This window comes from Melospiza melodia, chromosome 2 (assembly GCF_035770615.1).
Source record: "Melospiza melodia melodia isolate bMelMel2 chromosome 2, bMelMel2.pri, whole genome shotgun sequence".
NCBI lineage: Eukaryota > Metazoa > Chordata > Aves > Passeriformes > Passerellidae > Melospiza > Melospiza melodia.
This window is the reverse complement of record NC_086195.1, coordinates 28,844,470-28,863,289: the sequence shown is the minus strand read 5'-3', so window position 1 is coordinate 28,863,289 and position 18,820 is coordinate 28,844,470. Positions and strand designations below refer to the sequence as shown.

The following is an 18,820-nucleotide window of genomic DNA, read 5'->3' as shown; positions in this document are numbered from 1 at the left end:
GTCTCTGGTTTGCTATCTCTTCCTGTGTGTGATAAACTTTTAGAAATTAATTTTATAGATTTTCAGAGGCCGAGTTTGTAGCATGGTCAATTGGCTGTACCTCAACAGCTATTATTTTAGATTTTTAGCTGTTGATAACTGAAGTCTGTATTTTTAACAGATAATGCTGGGCTGCCAGAGGAGAAATTCCTTGACCTTTTGTTTTGAGTAGGTGAGAATGGAAAGGATTTAAAGCTGGTATTGAGAAGGTCTAACTGAAAAGACAGAGTAGGGAACAAATTGTATTGTTTCATAGTTACTGATGCTAAAACTCCATCATTGCCTCTGTTTCATCACTTTGGTTATTCTAAATTACTTCTTTGCAAGGTCATTGATCTGAAGGCAGATACCTTAATACCTTTTCATGGATGAGTACTCTTCATCTAGACTACTCCACAGTAGTATCCTCCTTGTAAAATGGGATAAAATAAAAGGGAGTACAATTATAACCACACTGCTGCCCAGAGATTTCAGGGCAGTAATAGCCTGCCTTGAATCATGGAATTGTTAAGGTTGGAAAAGACATTTAAGATCCTCAAATCCAATCATAAACCTAGCACCACCTCCGTGTTCACTATTAAACAGTCTCCTCAGGTGCTGTATCCACATGGGTTTTGAACACTTCCAGCTATAGTTACTTGGCCACTTCCCTGAGAAGCCTGTTCCAAAACTTGACAACCCTTTTTTCCTAATATCTAATCTAAACCTGCCCCAGTGCCATTGAAAACCTGAGGCTGTTCTATTTTGTCCTGTCCCTTGTTCTCTGTGAGCAGAGCCTGATCCCCACCTGGCTCCACTCTCCTGTCAAGGAATTGTGGGGAGTGAGAAAGTCTCCCCTGAGCCTTCTTTTCTCCCACCTCCCTCAGCTATTCCTAGTGCTCCAGACCCTTCCCCAGCTCTGTTCCCTTCTCTGGATACGCTCCAGCACTTCAATGTCCTTCTAGTGAGAGACCCCAGGATTGGACATGCTTCATGTGAGAGACAACTTTGAAAATTTAAAAAGGTTTATTAAACCTTAACAAAAATACAACAAAGGACTACATAAGGGAAAAGCTGCAGTGCTGAGAACTGCCCCTCATGCATACCATATGGCCAGTTCATCTTCAAGATGGATGCTCAGTCTTTTATACCCCTGGGGGTTCCATCAGCCAGCCCTGGCCCCTCCCAAAGTCTGTCAGTCAGTTCCTCTTTGCCATTTACCACTGGAGACTGCTTTCTTGTAACTTGATTGGAGGTCAGGTGTTGCCATGCCGCACCCCCTAAGCAACAAGCTTATCCATTCCCCACTGCCCCATACAAGGGACACCTGTGCAGCCTTCTTTTTACCTGCCCTAGACAGCCCTGGCTGTCTGATGGTCACAATACAGGGGGAAAAGGGAACTGTGGGGAGAACAGAGGACATCTAAACTACAATAACATAACTATACATCACTAAAGCTTTTATTAATATTCACAACACAATAGTTATCTTTTAATTGTGAGAGCAAATCATCCCATTATCCATCTATAACACTTCAGCAGTGCCCAGCACAAAGGGACAGTCACTGTGCTGGTCCTGCTGGACACACAATTGCTGATACAGGCCAGGTGCCTTTGACCTTCTAGCTTACCTGAGCACACTTGGCTCATGTGCAGCTGCTCTTGACCAGCACCCCCAAGGCCTTTCCTGACTGGCAGCTCTCTAGCCACTCTGCCTCAGCCTGGAACTCTGCTCGGGGTTTTGGAGACCCAAGCGCATCACCCAGCACAGGGAAGACCCTTGCTTTACCTTTCAATTCAGAAGGACACCATTTCCTTCTGACAGAAACAAACTCCCTAATTGTGCCTTGGACATGTAAAAGTGCCTGATAACTACATCAAAAGAAGCACCACTGATTCAGAGCATTTAAACCCAGCATAGCTACAGAGAGGAGAATTTACACACTGGAAGGTTTTAATGGTTGTCTGAAAGCTGAAGTACAGGATTTCTACTTCAGTGCTAGTTCTACATAGTACATCTTTGTGAGAGTCTGTCTGAAATATCACTCATCTGCCTCAGAATCATCATTTGGGGACCACTGAAGAAGAGACCCCCCCCCCCGCACCCCCGTCTTAAATCTCTGGTTCTGTAGGAGAAAGTTACACACGCCAAGGCCCCCGAGACCTGAGCATAGTGCTAAGCTATTGTTCACAGGTGGTGTTTGCTGTATGCTACACTGAGCCCAATGAAAGAAGGGGACACCGTGCCCTTTTTGCAACAACAGCCTTGGAAGCTGTCCCACCTCTTGGCCTGGCTGGACTTCTCCTGCGTTCTGGGTGGTCCCCCCACAGAAGACCCCTCACTTGTCTACAACTGCCGTGACAGACAGACTGAGATGTAAGAAGCCTCTTCACTGGAGAAAAACCAAGACATGAAACCCCTATGTGAGAAGACCCCCTCTCAATACTTTGCAAGGACTGGGACTGAAATCACCAACCTGGGGGAGGTGTGCGGGGGGAGGCAAGCTGACCAAAGCAAGACAGATATTGCAAGTGTGACCACTGGACCAAGAAGACAATGGCTCTTGCTTACTGCTGAGAACATGGACTACCTGTAACATCTATTCCTTTTTGTATCTGTCCGTCCCCCCCACCTCGCAATTTCCAATAGAGTTATCATAATAAAAACCTCTGAGTTAGCTAGAGATTTTGAGATCTCCCCGATGTAACAGGCGGATCCTTGGCTGGACTGGACCAAAGGACTTCGCCTCTACGTTTGGTATCTATATCCCCTTCTTTCTCTCTCTCTCTCTCCCTCTTTTCTCTCTCTTTTTCTCTCCCTTAATCCCTCTGTCACATTTTGCTGTAGTCATTCAATAAAAGTGCATTTGTTTTGATTATTACTACAAATCCCCTGTGCCGTGTCAGTTTTTTTTGCACCCTGAGATCAATCCACAAACCATCACGAAACCCGTTCGTAAGGACAGATCGTGACAATCTTGTATATATATTTATACAAGTCTCTAATAAAATTCACTTCCTGCCCCTACTCGGGTCACTAATCTTACCAGACCACTAGTCAGTGGCTAAAATTTAGAATTCAACCCAGCAAACCCAAGTGTAGGCTTGGCAATTTCTCTTAGAAATGGGAAAATGGATTTCTAGTCACAGCACTACTTATTTGTTACAGAAAGTGAAGTAAATAGTTCAGGCTCTGTGATGGTGCATCCCCCTTCTGCCTCAGGCTGCACTATAATAATCTCAGAAATGCTCAACAGGCTCTCTTTGCTTTCATTTCTGTATGTATAGAATTGAGCTAATATTCCTTTGTGAAAAGAATAGTTTTTAAAACATGAAATTGAGAAATATATATCTGAGGGCTAAGCATTATTTATTATTGCATGCAACAGTTCTACTTGCTTATAGTCTAGTGGTGCTCTGTGCAAGGCAAAAGATTGTGCAGTTGTAATTCTGGAAACACCATGATTGTTTCAGAAAATGTACAGGTGCTATGTAAGTGGTAGATGTTCACCCTAATACTACAAAAGCAATTTTAAGGCCATAATGTCAAGGGAAACATGGATTGGGAAAATACTTTCTACAACTAAAAATTATTTTTCAAATTGTATCCATTTATTTTACCAGGAGTTGTGACAATCCTGGGCCTGCCAACACCTACTTCAAAGACAGTGGAAAAAGGAACCAGAAAGACAACTTCCCTTCCCTTCCCTTCCCTTCCCTTCCCTTCCCTTCCCTTCCCTTCCCTTCCCTTCCCTTCCCTTCCCTTCCCTTCCCTTCCCTTCCCTTCCCTTCCCTTCCCTTCCCTTCCCTTCCCTTCCCTTCCCTTCCCTTCCCTTCCCTTCCCTTCCCTTCCCTTCCCTTCCCTTCCCTTCCCGTCCCTCATAATATACTTTTGCCTTAAATCCAGAGAAAGGCATACTGATTAGGACAAATATATAACTGAGCTCTTTCAGAGGTGACTTGGCTCACAAGTACATCTGCTACAAGCTCTGTGGTTTGGGATCATAAGAATTCTTAGCAAACTCCATCCCAACAAATGTGATTGAGTCACATGCTTTGACATGGATCCTGAAGACAGACTTCAGAGAAATTTAGCTTAGAATTTTGAAAACTTATCTAAAATTTGTAAAAGCCACCTCCAAGCATGTTCCTAGATATACAGGGTACAGAACTATAGGAGAGGCTCATGAATGCTGAGGAGTCTACACTGCCTGACTGGGCACTACAGCAGCCACAGCCACCTCAGCCACTTGGAGGTGAGAGGGAGATGGCTCTTGCCCCCTTGGTCCAAAAGAACCACTGTCAGTAGACAGAGCATTTCTTTGTAAAAAACAGGTGAGGAGCATAGCACCTAACACATCAAGACTGCCCGCTGCTGGGATCATAGCCAGTAAGCCTTCATTCTGTCCGTAATAATGAACATCCTCTCCACATCCCCAAGAGCATGTTATTCATTTGTGGCTTGAACAGGTTGATAGCAGACCCCACTTGAGGGCTGATCCTTTGTCCCCATCCCCAGAGAGGTGCTCCCAGTGTCTGCTGCTTGCCCTGCTCCTGGCTGACAGGTAGGACAAATCCTGGCTGCTGGACTCACTCTGCTGCTCTGAACCAACCCTCGCCCTACTGCACTCTGACACAGGCAGAGAAATCATCTGTAATCCCACTCCACTGCTGTTAGATACACTCAGTTTTCTCTGTGTGGGGGATGGGAAAGGATCTAAATAAAAAAGACAAAGTAATCTCCTGTTTTTACTTTATCTAATTACTGTGGAAGTTAAGGCGGAAAGTACCAGACTTTCAAAGCATACTTTCATTTTCTACTTGCAGGATTTTTTTGGACAAATGTGTCAAAGCATCCTACTTCCTCCGGGAAATGTTTTAACTAAAAACATACCCTGATAACCTGAATCTGCTTGCAGAAAAAAAAATACTCTGTAATTTACACTTGAAATATTTTCAATGTACCAAAAGTGTACAGATAAAACATGTGCTGTTCCCACAGATGGGGGATTTAGTGAACTGTCAGACCAATGCAATCATCTGCATTTGCTCTTGTAACAGATGTCAACATCCGAGCTCACCTTCCTAATCTAACAATTATTCCCAAATAGTTAAGTGATGGCAAAAATCTCACTAAAAGAGTGGATGCTACGGAAGAGAGAGATGTCAAATACCAAAGAAGACCACACGGAGAGGTTGCCTACACCAGGAAATTTTTGCCCAGTATATGCCAGAATTTTATCTGTCTGTTTCTACAGGTGAATGGCGGGTAGCACACCCATAACTCAGGCTGACTGCATCAAGAAGGTGTGGAGGGTGTCATTCTACCCAGCCCATGAGCACCAAGGACCAAAAAAAATCCATCCTCCACTTCAGTGCCAGCCAAAGCCCAACTTAGTTATTCAGGAAACACCAAAGGTAAACTTTAAAGCCCTCTCCATCCTAGAAAAGGTCACAATGAGTGACCAAAGCCTCTGCAACCTGGCCATCCTCTGAAGGGAAGAAAGAAGAATGGGCAGAGAAGAGCATGTGGGGAGGATGGAGGTGACTTGGCTATGCAGGGGCAGAACCTTCTCAGTGTTCTTTTCCCTGGGCATGCATCCCTCCCTTCTGATGAGGGTTTTAAAGACATGACCTGTGCAGCCTAGGACTGGTTCTTTGGCAAGCCACTAGATGGCAAGAAATGGCAAGGACTGAGCACCAACTGTGCCCTTCTTCCCTGCAAAAGGGATCCCTCATGCTTCCCTCAGGCCCTGGCTGGAGTCAAGCTTGTAGAACGCTCCTCCTAACTTCACCTGAGAGCATCAGAGCACAGGCACAACCCCTCTACACTCAACGGTCCTCGAATTAATTTCCTCTTTTTATTTGTAGGTGATATTTTGGGTGGTTTTTGGTATTGCTTAATTGTCTTGCTGTGCTAGAAGAAGTCATGGCACCTGTTCTGAAATGCCACTGAACTGTGGTGATTCGTGAACAAAGCCTGTTCACTTTAGGGAAGAGCAGGTGGTTCTCTGTAAGACAGGTTAACGTGCCACCAGCTGAAAGTGATTTTCATTGATTAAAAACAAGCCAAAGTCCTCACAGAAACGTATATTATATCTTTAATTGCTCAATATTTTGCTCTTTTTGCTGCAGTGTTATGTGTCCAGAGAGAAAATCCCACAGAACTGTTGAAATTTCAGGGGTAAATGTCTTTACTCTGAGCAGTTTACAGCACTACCAGCTGAGGTATGATTTTTATTTGCATTTTTATCCAGAACAACTCTCCTTTGTTAACCTAAAGAACACCAAAATAATTTTACTGTAATTATCCATTTTCGAGTCTTTTCTCCAAGCTTAGGCTTTTTCATTACTCTGTGTCAGTCAGAACGCTTATAATCCAAAAAGTTATATGCCAAACAGAACAATATTGTTATTAGCAATGTCTTTGTTACCTCCTGTCTTCATGGACCCAGAAGAATTCCTTACAAGGATGAAAGCTGTCCCCTGGCCCATCCCTGTCTCGAGTCCTGGGTATGCCTGGCAACATAAAGCCAAGTCAGGGAGCTGAACATCTTTTGTTTTGGTGACTCTCCAATTGCCACAAGTCCCAACCCCTCCTTGCAACCTGCAAATACAATGCCTTATCTGCAAGGCTTGCTTCTATTTGCCTGTTCCAAACAAATGGTTAAACTAATTGACTTCTTTAGACTTTCTCAAAATAATATGTTTCTTTTAAATTTAATTTCTCTGCATTTTCTACTCCCAACCAGGTTTGTTTCTGACAGATACAGTATTTCAAAATATGTTGTCTTTTCCCAGAGTTCCTTCTTCCTTCAGGAGGCAACTAATTCAATGTAAAAGAAAGTATTGTTTGTCATATGGAATGTAACCAAGTCTCTTAAACCTGACCTTGTCATCTTCTCCCTGGAGCCCAGCTCTGGTGTGGGATTCATTCCACCTACTGCAGACAACTACAGTGGCATATTGTATCTGAGCCAGGCACCAAAAGGCTCCATTGAGACTCATGGGAGAAAGATTAATCATATCTCAGAATCTGTGCACATCATAGTTACGTGGGCATTGGATAAATCACCACATCATCATCACTGGCTGATTCGGTCCTTGATTGGGAAGGAAGTCTTCCCATCCACAGAGTACAGCCCCAGCGACCTTGCTATGAGCTTCACCAAGAACACAAATTCCTTTCATCTGCTGTCATGCATTTATTTTCTGTCTTCTGCAAGCCTCCTTTCCAATTGCTGTAAAAAACATCCACAAGGATCAATTAAGGCAGGTCAAACACTGAGATCTGCTTGCCTGATCTGTCTGCTAGGTCTGACATCCTTTGGGTCTAGATCCAGGACTGGAGATCCTCAACCTGCGTGAGTGTCCTGCTACAGCTATGGACAAAAACTGAGCAGGAAGCTAAGCAACCATGAATCACAGCAGAAAGTACCTGTCAGCCCTTCAAACACAGAGGATTGGAAGCAACTGAAGCTACAGGGCTGATCTCAGGAGCTGAAAGCAGTGAGCAGGTAACACAAGGAAGGTCTCAGTGCAAGAGCTGGCACCCACCACTCTGCAGTGCAGGTGAACAGAGCTGCTGCCTTCTTCCCTAACATCAAGGTGGCAGCAAAAGGAAATCCAACATTTGTGTGCACAAAAAATTTCAGGCCAGATCATAAGTGTCCTTTAATCCCTGTGGCATCTGAAGCAAGAGACCAGATTTCTAGGTAAACATGGAAAAGTGCTGCCTTCCCCTTCAGGAATAGAAGATAATAGATAATAGAAAAGAGTATTTTCATAGTTTCATATTTGTCTAAACAGAGAGCCTTTGAGGGTAGCAGACATACCACGCAAGCTGTTGCATCTAGAATTAACCTCTTTCCATCATGGAACTTCCTTAAAATATGTGAGGGCAAGAATGTTAAATTCCATGGCATGATTTACTGTGAGACCAAGTCTGTTAAAATCACTGAAAGACAACCATTAGAAACCCTCATCCATCACTGTAGAGAGTAAAGGAAAACTCAAGACTAAATCCTGAACTGCTACTTCTTCCCTTCTTTCCTAGCTAAAGACATGGCTGCTGGAAGAACCGTCAAAGAGAGATGCTGTGAAGTCAAGAGAATACCAGGTCAGCCATTTAAGATAACTTCTCTTTCATGAATTGCAGAAATGAAGGAAGGTAGACAAGGAAAGAAGGGAATTTTACACAAGTTCCACCCAGGAGATCAGCGCAAGCATGGAAAGAGCAGCTGTGTTAGTTTAACACAACCTGGCTTTTAGTGGGGATGTAAAAAAAGCCACAGAGGCTGCTTCTGAAAGAGAAGCTCCTCAAAACTTCTACTGTGTCCAGCAGAGCCAATCCCTGAAGGCTCTGACGACAGACATCTTGGCCAGCCCAATCAGAGAAGTTAGAAACGCCTCTGTGAGCACATAATTACAAATGAAAAAATGAAAAAAACGTATGCAAGCCCTCTTTCTTCCTCCAAGGGGTAGGGAGGAGGCCTCCGGGAAGTCTTCTGGCATGGCCGGGAGGAGCCCATCCTGGCTCATCCCAGCGCCAGTAGCAGCCATGTGGCCAGGATGGCACAGTCGGGGCAGCTCAGCCAGGATTTTGCGGCCGCTGCCATCTTGGCATGACTTGCAATGAACTTTATTTATTTAGTTGCTTTTAACCAGAAAGGCAAGGGCAGCTGGTGTGGCCTGTGTGGGGTCGGCAGGGACCCCATGATCAGCAGTGAAGGGCATGGCGAGCAATTGCCTGATGTAGAGCCCAGACGGGATCAACATTTCAGCACTGCAAAACTCTATAAAAACTTTTCAAGTGATAGAATTTGAGAACAAATAAACCTATGGACACCAATTCTCTCCCAAGTCAGAGAAAAGAAAAAGATGAAGACATGTGAGGAGAACAACATGGCAATGCTAAGGGCAGTGAAGAGGAGGGAGGGGGAGGAGGAGGTGCTCTGAGTGTCAGAGCGGAGATTCTTCTGCAAGCTGTGGTGAGAACTAAAGTACAAAAAACTGTTTCACTGTAATTCATGAAGTGCATGGGGAGATGTAGATGTCTACCTGCAACCTGTGACCACAACATAGCAGAAGAGATGTCCCTCCCTAAGTGAACAGAAGAAAGACTTTCAGAAGTGACTGTTGCAGCCGGAATAGCTGCTAGTAAAGTCCAGGGTAAGGAAGCAAGAAGAGCCTTTTCATAATATCCACAGATGTTTAATTCAGCCATGTGGTAAGATGTTCAGGGTCACAGGCACATTCATGGGGGGACTCGAGGTTTTTTCTTGCCAAGGGACCTGGGGATCAACCTGGTCTTGGGGCAGTACAAAGATAAGGGTCAATCAGGAAATAAGGACGCTCAGGCTCAGGGACATAGGAACAGCGGAAGGAACCAGCGGGGTCTTAACAGCTTTTTGAGGGAAGCTTCTTGTGTCTCCCTAAACCAGGGAATGCCCCCCAGGGTCTCCTTAGTGACAAACTGACAAAACACCCCATGTTTTGTCTCCCTGCACTGTTGGTAAGAAAGAAAGAAATGCTTGAGGGCAGGAAGGAAAGGTGTTCTAAAGGTTTATGTTGGTACTCATTTTCCTCTTTTAATTCTATTAATAAATTTTTATTTCTGCCTTTTAAGTTTTAAGCCTGTATTACCCTTAGAGTGTTTTCTCCTAATTGTTATCTCACCCTATAAGTCTTTCAGATTTTTTCTTTTCCACTCCTCTGCTAACCTGTAGTAGAGGAGAATGAGTGAATGGTTTCTTGAGGGTGCCCGCCTTTTAGGCAGTATCAAACCCCCAAAACAGCCAACCCTGTGTTTGGCAGTGTGCACTTTGGGTCTGAGCTGAAGAAGACTGCAATGTGGAAATTTACTATTCTAATCCTTATAAAATGCCTCACTCAAAGGACTGTCCCAGCAAGTACAGCTTTCCAGAGCCAGAAAAAACAGTTATTGCACTTAAATACCACTTATGTCCCAAAGAACAGAAAACAAACATGACCTATTACAGGCCTCCAGAGAACTGCAATTTTCCCAGATCTGGGGGAGGGTAATTATTCAAAATAAATTCTGATTTTTTTTTAGCAAGATATATAAAATTAATCTCCCTAGAATTCTCACGTTTCTTTTTCTATTTTTTTTTTTTTTGCCAGCTGCTCCTTTTCCATAAAACCTTTGCTTACTAGTTGTACAGGGTTAGATTTTCTTTAAGTTTTAATAATTTTTGTTTTGGCAATATGAAGTAGTAGATACACTCCCTAGTAGATTAGTCTGTTTCTTAAATACAGATAGACTTGTTTCAAAAATTGTCTATTATCACATGTAGTCCCACGTTGGATACCATTACTACACCAACCATTCCATTATAGTTACCATGGAGAAAACTGCATATACTGAGAGGTTATCTTGACCTTCGAGTATTTTTCTTTCTTACAGAGCTTCACTCATCGGTGAGGGAAACTGGGACAACCACATTCCCAAAGAAAAAGGGTGGCAGACAGTCAGAAACCTTCATTTAGAGATGACCTTTGCAATCAGCCAAGCTAAAAATACTCGTCCCCCATCCACACATTGCAATTGGGCCCCCTTAGCTTATGCCTGCTAGTTGTTAAGAAGCAAAGGCAGCAGTGTTTTACGGGGCTACCTCAGGCAGTGTCCCTGAGGTTAAGGACAGGTAAAGCTCACAGGGAGCTCTCATTAGTTTATCTGATCTGGCACACAGCTCTGGTGCAAGTTTTGATCTATTCCAAACCCACTCAGGGTTCACAAAACCCACAGAAACAAGTGAAGCTATCTACATTGGTAGCACACAATGGGCACTCTTAGAGCAGATGGGAGCAATTGGTGCCTGGCAAGTCTTCCAACAAAAAACAGATCTAAATGATGAAGTTCTGGTTTTCTTCTTAAAAATGATGACGGTGTTGTGGCCCTCTCCAGAGCGGAAAGTCTATGATAAGGAGAAATAAACAATCTTAGTTCCTTCTGAGCCTGTCCAGAGCTTGCAAGATTTTTTGGAATAATGAGCAGGCACAGATGCCAGAGGACTTAACATCATTCCTTAAAAAAAAAAAAAATATTCTCCTACCATGTCATCTTGTTTTCCCTGAATTTATTGCAAATGCTGCTTTGTTCCTGGCAGAAGGTTATGTTTGTAGTGGATGAAGGACTATTATCAGGGTTTGACACACAGAGAGCAATAACCTATAATTTTCATAGACACATGGATGTCTGTGTCACTGCATAATTTCTTTGCTATGTCTAGGCCACAGGCTCAGTCTCTGTCAGCAGCCACAGAAAGAAAAGGGAAGTGCAGAAGCGTAAGTGGCCCCAAAAAGGCAGGAAGGAGTCAACATCGGCATAGCCAGGCCACAGTCACATGCCAACCTCTGGAATTCTGTTCAGACTGCCAATGCGCCAAACTGGCTTCAACCACTTTAGGAGGGGAGAAAAAAGTTTTGAAATATATCAGGTGTATGAAAACAGCTATTCTACCTAAAGAAACACAAAAGGTGTTTGACAGCTCTGTTCAATAGTTTACACTGCGGCTCAGGTCAGTGGTACCTGTAATGCCTGTAATGTTTAATGCAGTCATCTTAAATGATTCCTTTACTTTTTCCCATAGGAAAGCTTTACAAACTTTGTCTCCTCCTAAGTTCTCCTAGAATATTCATGGAAATGTTCAGAAAAAAACACAACCCAATGAAAATAAAACACATTTCTGCAAGACTGTAAAATGTCATTTCCTCTATGTCTAAAAAGGTGGTATATTCTCTTCATTTAAAAATGCAGGTTTAATTAATGTGTGGCTTGCTTTGAGACCTACTAGTTAGCCCGTTACCACAGCAGCTGTTGCTTCAGAAGTGGTTGTCTTGGTTAGGAAATTACAGGATGAGTTAAATAGTCCTTTTCTGACAGGCACAGAAATCTGCCATCTTTATGCAGCCACCAAGGTAAAATTATTGTCTATCTCCATGATGATTCAGAAAGAAAGATAAGACAAAGGACCTGTTTGCAGGTTACTCATTTCCTGACCCTCTGCCAAGGCCCAATGCCCACCGCGCCCAGGCTCCCATGTAACTCCAGAGCACTCTACATATCCATGGTGTCTTCTTCAGGAGAGACGAGAAGGACACAGGAAGAGTTGGGCCTCTGAAACACTGAAATAGAACACTCAGAGCAGTGAAAGCCACTGAAAACCACATCTTGAACATCAAAATAGATGACTGCTGTCCTGCCATCACATGTGGGAGAGCCCCATGGAAAAATGTAGGCTGAGACTATGTTCATTCAGTCCACCCAAGGAGCCAAAGTGCAAACTACGTGCATAAACTTTTCATTTTACAATTTCATACCTTCCATTTACACAAGGGGACAATGCTGGTTTCCCTGTTATTCATCCTATTACCTGGGCAACACATTTCTTTTAGGATCTCCTTTCCTCTTTTTAATTCAAGGGCAGATGGTGCTTCCTTTGGTCGTGTCTTTTCCATTCTACATGCTTCAAACAGTCAATGCAGAAGAGGAATTCCTACACCCTTTTCCTGTGTTTTGCTTGCTGCCCATTCCTCAGCAGGATCCTTGTTGCCAACTCCCATTAGGCTTGCCAATAAAGTAAACAAAATCATAGTTTAAGAAATCACTTAGAAAAAACATTGCCTTTTCTGATGCCCTCCATGAACTACTTTGTAACAGCATCCTGAGTGCAGCAGTCTTCCTCTTCAGCTATAACCCAAACTATATTTTGGGCCTCACAGAATATTTTGTGGCATCACTGGACAGATTCTGGTCCAAGCAAATCCAGGAAACTCAGTAAGTTGCAGACAAAAGTAAACATATTTGCTTGCTACCTAACACCCAGGCTTGGATATTTTGAGCACAATTTTCAGGAAGTCCCCTCTTCGGAGGCAATTTTGCTATTTATGCATTTTTGGGAATTCAAGGGAGTTTTGCCTTTAAAACACCGACTGCTTTACATAGAGTGTAGATCAGGGGATCTCTTTGCTAATTTCGCTCAGCTTCAGACTAGGTCAGCCAAGAGCTGCTACCCATATAATTAATTATTTTTGGCCTTAAATTGATGCCAGCTGGCAAATTAGGACCTGGGGAGAACTAGCAGGGGTTTTGCTAAATATGTTAAAGTAAATATTATTATTATTCTGGCTTTTACTTATTCAGCAAAGAAAAGAATATAAATGTTTGCAGAACATTTCAGAAAGTTTTGATACATAAATTTTGTTTCGTTTTAGTGAGGCGTTTCTACTTTCACGCAGAGCATTGCATCTCAGTTCCACATACTTTGTTGGTTATCTTTACTGGCACTGACATCATCTGTAAGACTGGATGGCCTCTTACCATGTCAGGATGGCAGGTTACACAAGGGGCAGCCCAAATATGCATTCCCATAAAAAGAAGGATATTTTTTGCGGTTCTTCAAGATGGAACATATCACCAATCTCATCTGAACATCACACAGTATTTTAATAATATATTTCTAGCTAATAGGCAAGAAAATTCTCCTGCGTAGCTGAGTAGAAGCAGGGACAAAGAAATCATAGAACACCTTGGGCTGGAAGACACCCTATAGATAATCTGTTCCAACACCTCTGCCAAGGGCACAGGCACCTTCCATCAGACCAGGTTGGTATCCAACCTGGCCTTAAACACTTCCAGGGATGGGACATCCACAACCAGTTCCAGAACCTTACTGCACTCACAGTAAAGAATTTTACTTAATGATTTTACTTAATTAATTTTACTTAATTAACTTAAAGAATTTACTGCTCTCACAGTAAAGAATTTCTTCCTAACAGCTAATCTAAACCTACCCTCTTACAGTTTGGAGCCTATATCCCTTGTGCTATCACTACCTGCCATTGTAAAAGGGTCCTCTCCATCTTTCTTGCAGTCTCCTATTCAAGTACTGAGGTATTCAGGTACAATAAGCTTTTTCTGGAGCCATCTCTTCTCCAGGCTGAACAACCCCAATTTTCTCAGCCCCTCCTCATAGGAGAGGTGCTCCATCCCTTTAATCATATTAGTGTCCCTTCTCTGGACTCACTCCAACAGGCACATGTTTTCCCTGTGCTGGGACCCCAGAGATGGATTCAGGGTTCCAGGTGGGGTGTCACCAGAGGGGGGCAGAGGGGCAGAATCCCCTCCCTTGCCCTGATGGCCATGTTGCTTTGGATGCAGCTCAGGACATGTTTGGCTTTCTGGGCAGCCAACTGCACCTTGCCAGCTCATATCCACACTGTCATCCACCGGCATCCCCAAGTCGGCAGGGCTGCTCTCTATCTGTTTATCCCCTGCTTTGATACCCAACACAGGGGGCTGCCCCAACACAAGTGCACCTTGAACCTGATCTTGTTAAACCTTATGAGGTTCTCATGGGCCACTTCTCAAGCTTGTCCAGGCCCCTCTGGATGGCAGAGTCACATAGTTCTGTCTTACATCTTTTCATTTAAGTAAGAAGGAGCTATTGCTCCATCTCAGCTAGCACATATGCATTTTTTCCATGCAAGATTCTTAAAAATTTCCAGAGTTTGCCAAAAGAGTGTGCAATGGCTTAATAAGTGTTTTGTGTTGCTTGGGACCTCCAAGTAGGTGGGTGTTCAATTTTACATTCAAGACTATACACACATATATATACACTATATATAGATATATTATACATAAATACATGTGTGTGTGTGTGTATAAATATATACTATGTATGTAATCCAAGATTATATACAAATCCCATAATTTAAAATGGAATTCACTTATCTTCATGGTACATTAGAACGTCAGCCTCCAGGTTGGAAGAACTACTATTACAATGTTTGCTGCAAGCTGTTCCAGGTTTTGCATTATTTATTTGCTTATGAGAGACTAAATCTTCAGCTGGAGTTCCTCTAGGATTGCAGCTAACAGCCAAAGTCTTCTAAAATTATTTATACTGGGCAAATTAATGAATAAAGTCTTTTAGGGTGAGCTTAGCACCTTTGAAGCCTGGTGCAAATCACACACCATACACCTATTCTGCAGTACTACAGTGTAACATCCATCAGTGCCTGCCACCCATCTTTGTATGAGCTGAACAATAGATCCAGCTAATGTAAAACCACAAAATGGACTATATGCAGCTGTTTCACATGCCCGTAATTAATAAGTATAATTCACAGAAGAAAAATTTACTCCACATCAAAGGTCTCAGAATTATCACCGAATAAGAAAAGGAGACTGTGCCCTGCAACCACAGGCTCTACATGAAATAGGCTATCAAGAAGGCTGAAGCTTGACTACTTGCCAAAAGCCTTTATCCCTTGAGCTAAGATGTTAATTGGTGATACATGTTGTGCACATGCTCTTACAGGAGCTACGGATGCATCCACAGGTTGGCCTAGAGAGTAAGATGTCTTTCAGCAAGAGAAGCAACACCCTCTGCCTCTTCCTCTCTGCTGTAGCTGATGGAAGAGACAGTAACAAATCCAGAGGCAGTCAGGGGACCCTGGCACTCTATTGCTAACCTGCTGAAAGCCAAAGATACCAGTGTTTAAATTTGCACTGACAGATCTCTCTCCAATTAAAATTCTGTTTCACCAGCCCTCTAGCAGAGTATGTAGAGGGCACAAGGTACTCCAAACACGGACCAGTCCCTCTTTTTACTAAATATTATTCCTGGAAACAGAAGGCTGCTGGTTTGACAGCTATGTAAATAGAAATAAGTTTACACTTTGTTTAAATAAATACTTGATGACAGTGTACAGTAACAGCAAGATGGTTACCAGTTGTAGAGACAGGCCTTACATGTCTTCTCCCTGCATGTGCAAATAGAGCTCTCTAATCTTCCTGTGAAGCCTGACCTTGCTTCCAGAGATTGTGCTATTTCTTTTTCCTTCTGAGCTCCATGTTCAGACGAGCTGGTCTCCTTCCCTGCTTATTTGACTGGTCAAAACTCTCCTGTGCCTCTAAAAAGCAGTTGCTGAAAACTGACCAGCACTTGTGGACCCCCAAGCCCACAAAAGCAGATTCCCAGAGGACTCTGCTAAATAGCTCCCTGAATAGCTTAAAGTTTGCTCACCTGAAGTCCAGGGTAGAAACTCTAATGTCCTTTTTTCTCATTAGAGTGACAATTTTAAACACTTTCTGTGACAATTTTAAACCATTCTGTGATCATTGTGGCCAAGACAGTCACATACTGCCACATGCCCCTTGAGTCCTTCTTTAGTCACAAGTAAGTCCAGGAAGGAGGGCATCTTTCCTAGCTGACTCACTGAGTACTTTTGTGAAAGAGTTATCTTCAACGAACTACTGGAATTTCCCAGACTTGCTTGTCACATGAGTATGGTATTCCCAGCTGATGTCTGGGAAGTTGAAATCTCCCATAAGGACAAAGGCTGTGGATCTAGATATTTATCTTGACTACAGAATAACTCATCAGTCCTATCATTCTGCCTGGGCAACCCATAGTAGACACCCACTACAACATTTACTTTGTTTTCCAATCCCACTATTCCTTACCCAGAAGCTCCCAGACATGTAATTTCTAACTGTAAGGACTGTACAGCCACACATCTCCCTCACACACAGTGCAACTCCTTCACCTCACCTGCCCTGCCTGTCCCTCCTGAGCAGCCTGTGGGACTCATCCCACCACATCTAAATAGCACCAATGCCGTCACAGGATTGGGAACAGACTGGTGCTTCAAGTTCATCCTATTTGTTTCTTATACTGTGTGCATTGGTGTATAAGCATTTCAGATTAATAAATTAAGTGTTTTGGTGAACAGAAGCACAAAACCTAAGGACTGGGGTTTAATCACTTCCTACAGGATGGCAGGGCAGGATTCAAACCTCACAATGTGATCCTGAATCATATAAGTGTTTTATGTACATGCATAAAACACCCCCTATTTTGTATCAATGAGTAAAGGTGAGCAGTGTGCTTAGTTCAATGCTTCCTCTAGTCAAAAACTCAGGAGAAGGGTGCCACTGCCTGAGGTGGAGGATCATTTTGCCTTGACTGGCAACTGAGGGTTGCTATGACACAGTTACCATACCCCCCTAACTCTCCCTTCTTGCATCTCTGCCTCGCTCACAAGACCTATCAAGGTGCCATCCAGCTTACCCTGCAAAAGATTTTCCAAAAGTCTGAGAATAGCTTAGCGCTGTGCCGGAGCTTCATATGAAGTAAGGGACTAGACCTAGTCAGATTCATTATCCCTGGAAAGAGGGATTTTCCACTGGTTCCTAACATATAGTCACGTTCAGAGGCATCCCCAGGCATAGGTAAAATGAGATAACAGAATACACATGGTATTCTTGATGCTCCAGGACTTCAGCACAGCTGCATTTATGGAAGTGAAAGCAGAATGTGGTACTGTACTACATGTCTGAAAACATTTCCCCTATCTTCCTAAAAATTGGTTTATAATTATTATTTCCCAGAATGAACCTCATGAGTACTGGCACAAAACATTTCCTTCTTAATCTTCACAGCTTTTCAATTGTTCTCATTTAAAAAAGAAAGCGGCAAAACATCTACATATCAGAAAAAAAAACCCCAAAAAACAAACAAACAAACAAACAAAAAAACAAACAAAACAAAACAAACAAAAAAAAACCCACAAAAAACCCCCTCCTCAAAAAAACAAAAAAAAAAAACCAAACACCACCAAAAAAAACCCAAAGCCAAACCAAAACCAAACTGGAAAAAATAACAAGAAAGGTTACAGTTTATGACATTTAATCAGAGCATCTCAGTTCTGGAAGTGAAGCGCTTTAATGCCATGTTGTTTTCTTTGACGTGGACTGAGTCATTCAGATAAAAGTCACTTGTGAAATACTAGGGTGTACAGTCTGTGGAGGCCCTGGAGGGGCTTCTGCTAAGTTACACCCCATTGGCTCCTTCCCCTGTTCCTATGCCTGAATATCGGTGCTCCTGAGGCTCTCCCTCCCTTTTCCCTGATTCAGCCTCACCTTGATACTGCCTGGAGACCAAGGTCAGCCAGCAGGCCCCTGGGGGAGAGAGCGGGACCTTAGGGGAGAGAGTGTGTCTGAGAGGAGAACATCTCACTGTGCAGCTGAATTAAACATCTATGGATATTATGCAAAAGCCTTTTTGGCTTCTTTACCCTGGACTTTACTAGCAGCAATTCAAGCTGCAACAACAGTCTGCACTAGTTTCCTTTATAATTATCTTTTCAGCATGTTTACAGTAACAGGTTCTGAAAAAATGGGGCTCCCTCCCACTTTTTTGCCTTTTATTGTTAAAATAAACATTAAAACATTTGATATTTTAAATACTTAATATTGTACAAATATTGTAATTTTTTTTATAAATCCTCATCGAAAGGGTTGATAGCACTGGACTAACCTCAACACTCACAGCACATTTGTCCTGGCTGAAAATAAAGGGCATTAAGTCTTCCTTTGAGCCTTGTCTCCACACCCTTCTTCAGCTCAAAGCAAATGTTTCCATTACAACCACAACAGCTTGAAACCCACTAATAAAGATCTGCAGGCATCCGAGCAACACCTCCAAAACGTACGCAATCCACTGAGAGCCAAAATATGCATTGCTGGCTTATTTTCACTGCACTATGTGTGGCACTAGGGGACAACAAAAACAATAGCAAGTGAACAGTCAAAAGAGCCCCAAATTATGAAGTACAAAAAAAAAAAAAAATTAGAGAGAGAATGTGGGTAATGAAAAAAGTTAAGGCACAAGAACAGAGAATATGCAAGATGGGGACAGAGAAAACCCATCTGTGAATCTGAACCACAAAAGTCACTATATAAGTTCCTTTCCTACCCACATCAATGACCTGC

General features: G+C 42.9%; 1 protein-coding gene across 2 annotated transcripts in view; it reads right to left on the bottom strand.

Annotated features, from left to right (window-relative positions):
* Positions 1-6,347: 6,347 nt before the first annotated feature.
* The window catches only part of LOC134414108 (OX-2 membrane glycoprotein-like), a 38,695-nt gene continuing 26,222 nt past the window's right edge, over positions 6,348-18,820 (bottom strand). The window contains exon 7 of one of the 2 annotated variants that reach the window (XR_010026660.1): positions 6,348-6,537. The gene's annotated coding sequence lies outside the window, so the exon portion shown is untranslated. The remainder of the gene's footprint in view (positions 6,538-18,820) is intronic. The other variant, XM_063148234.1, reaches the window with a different exon arrangement.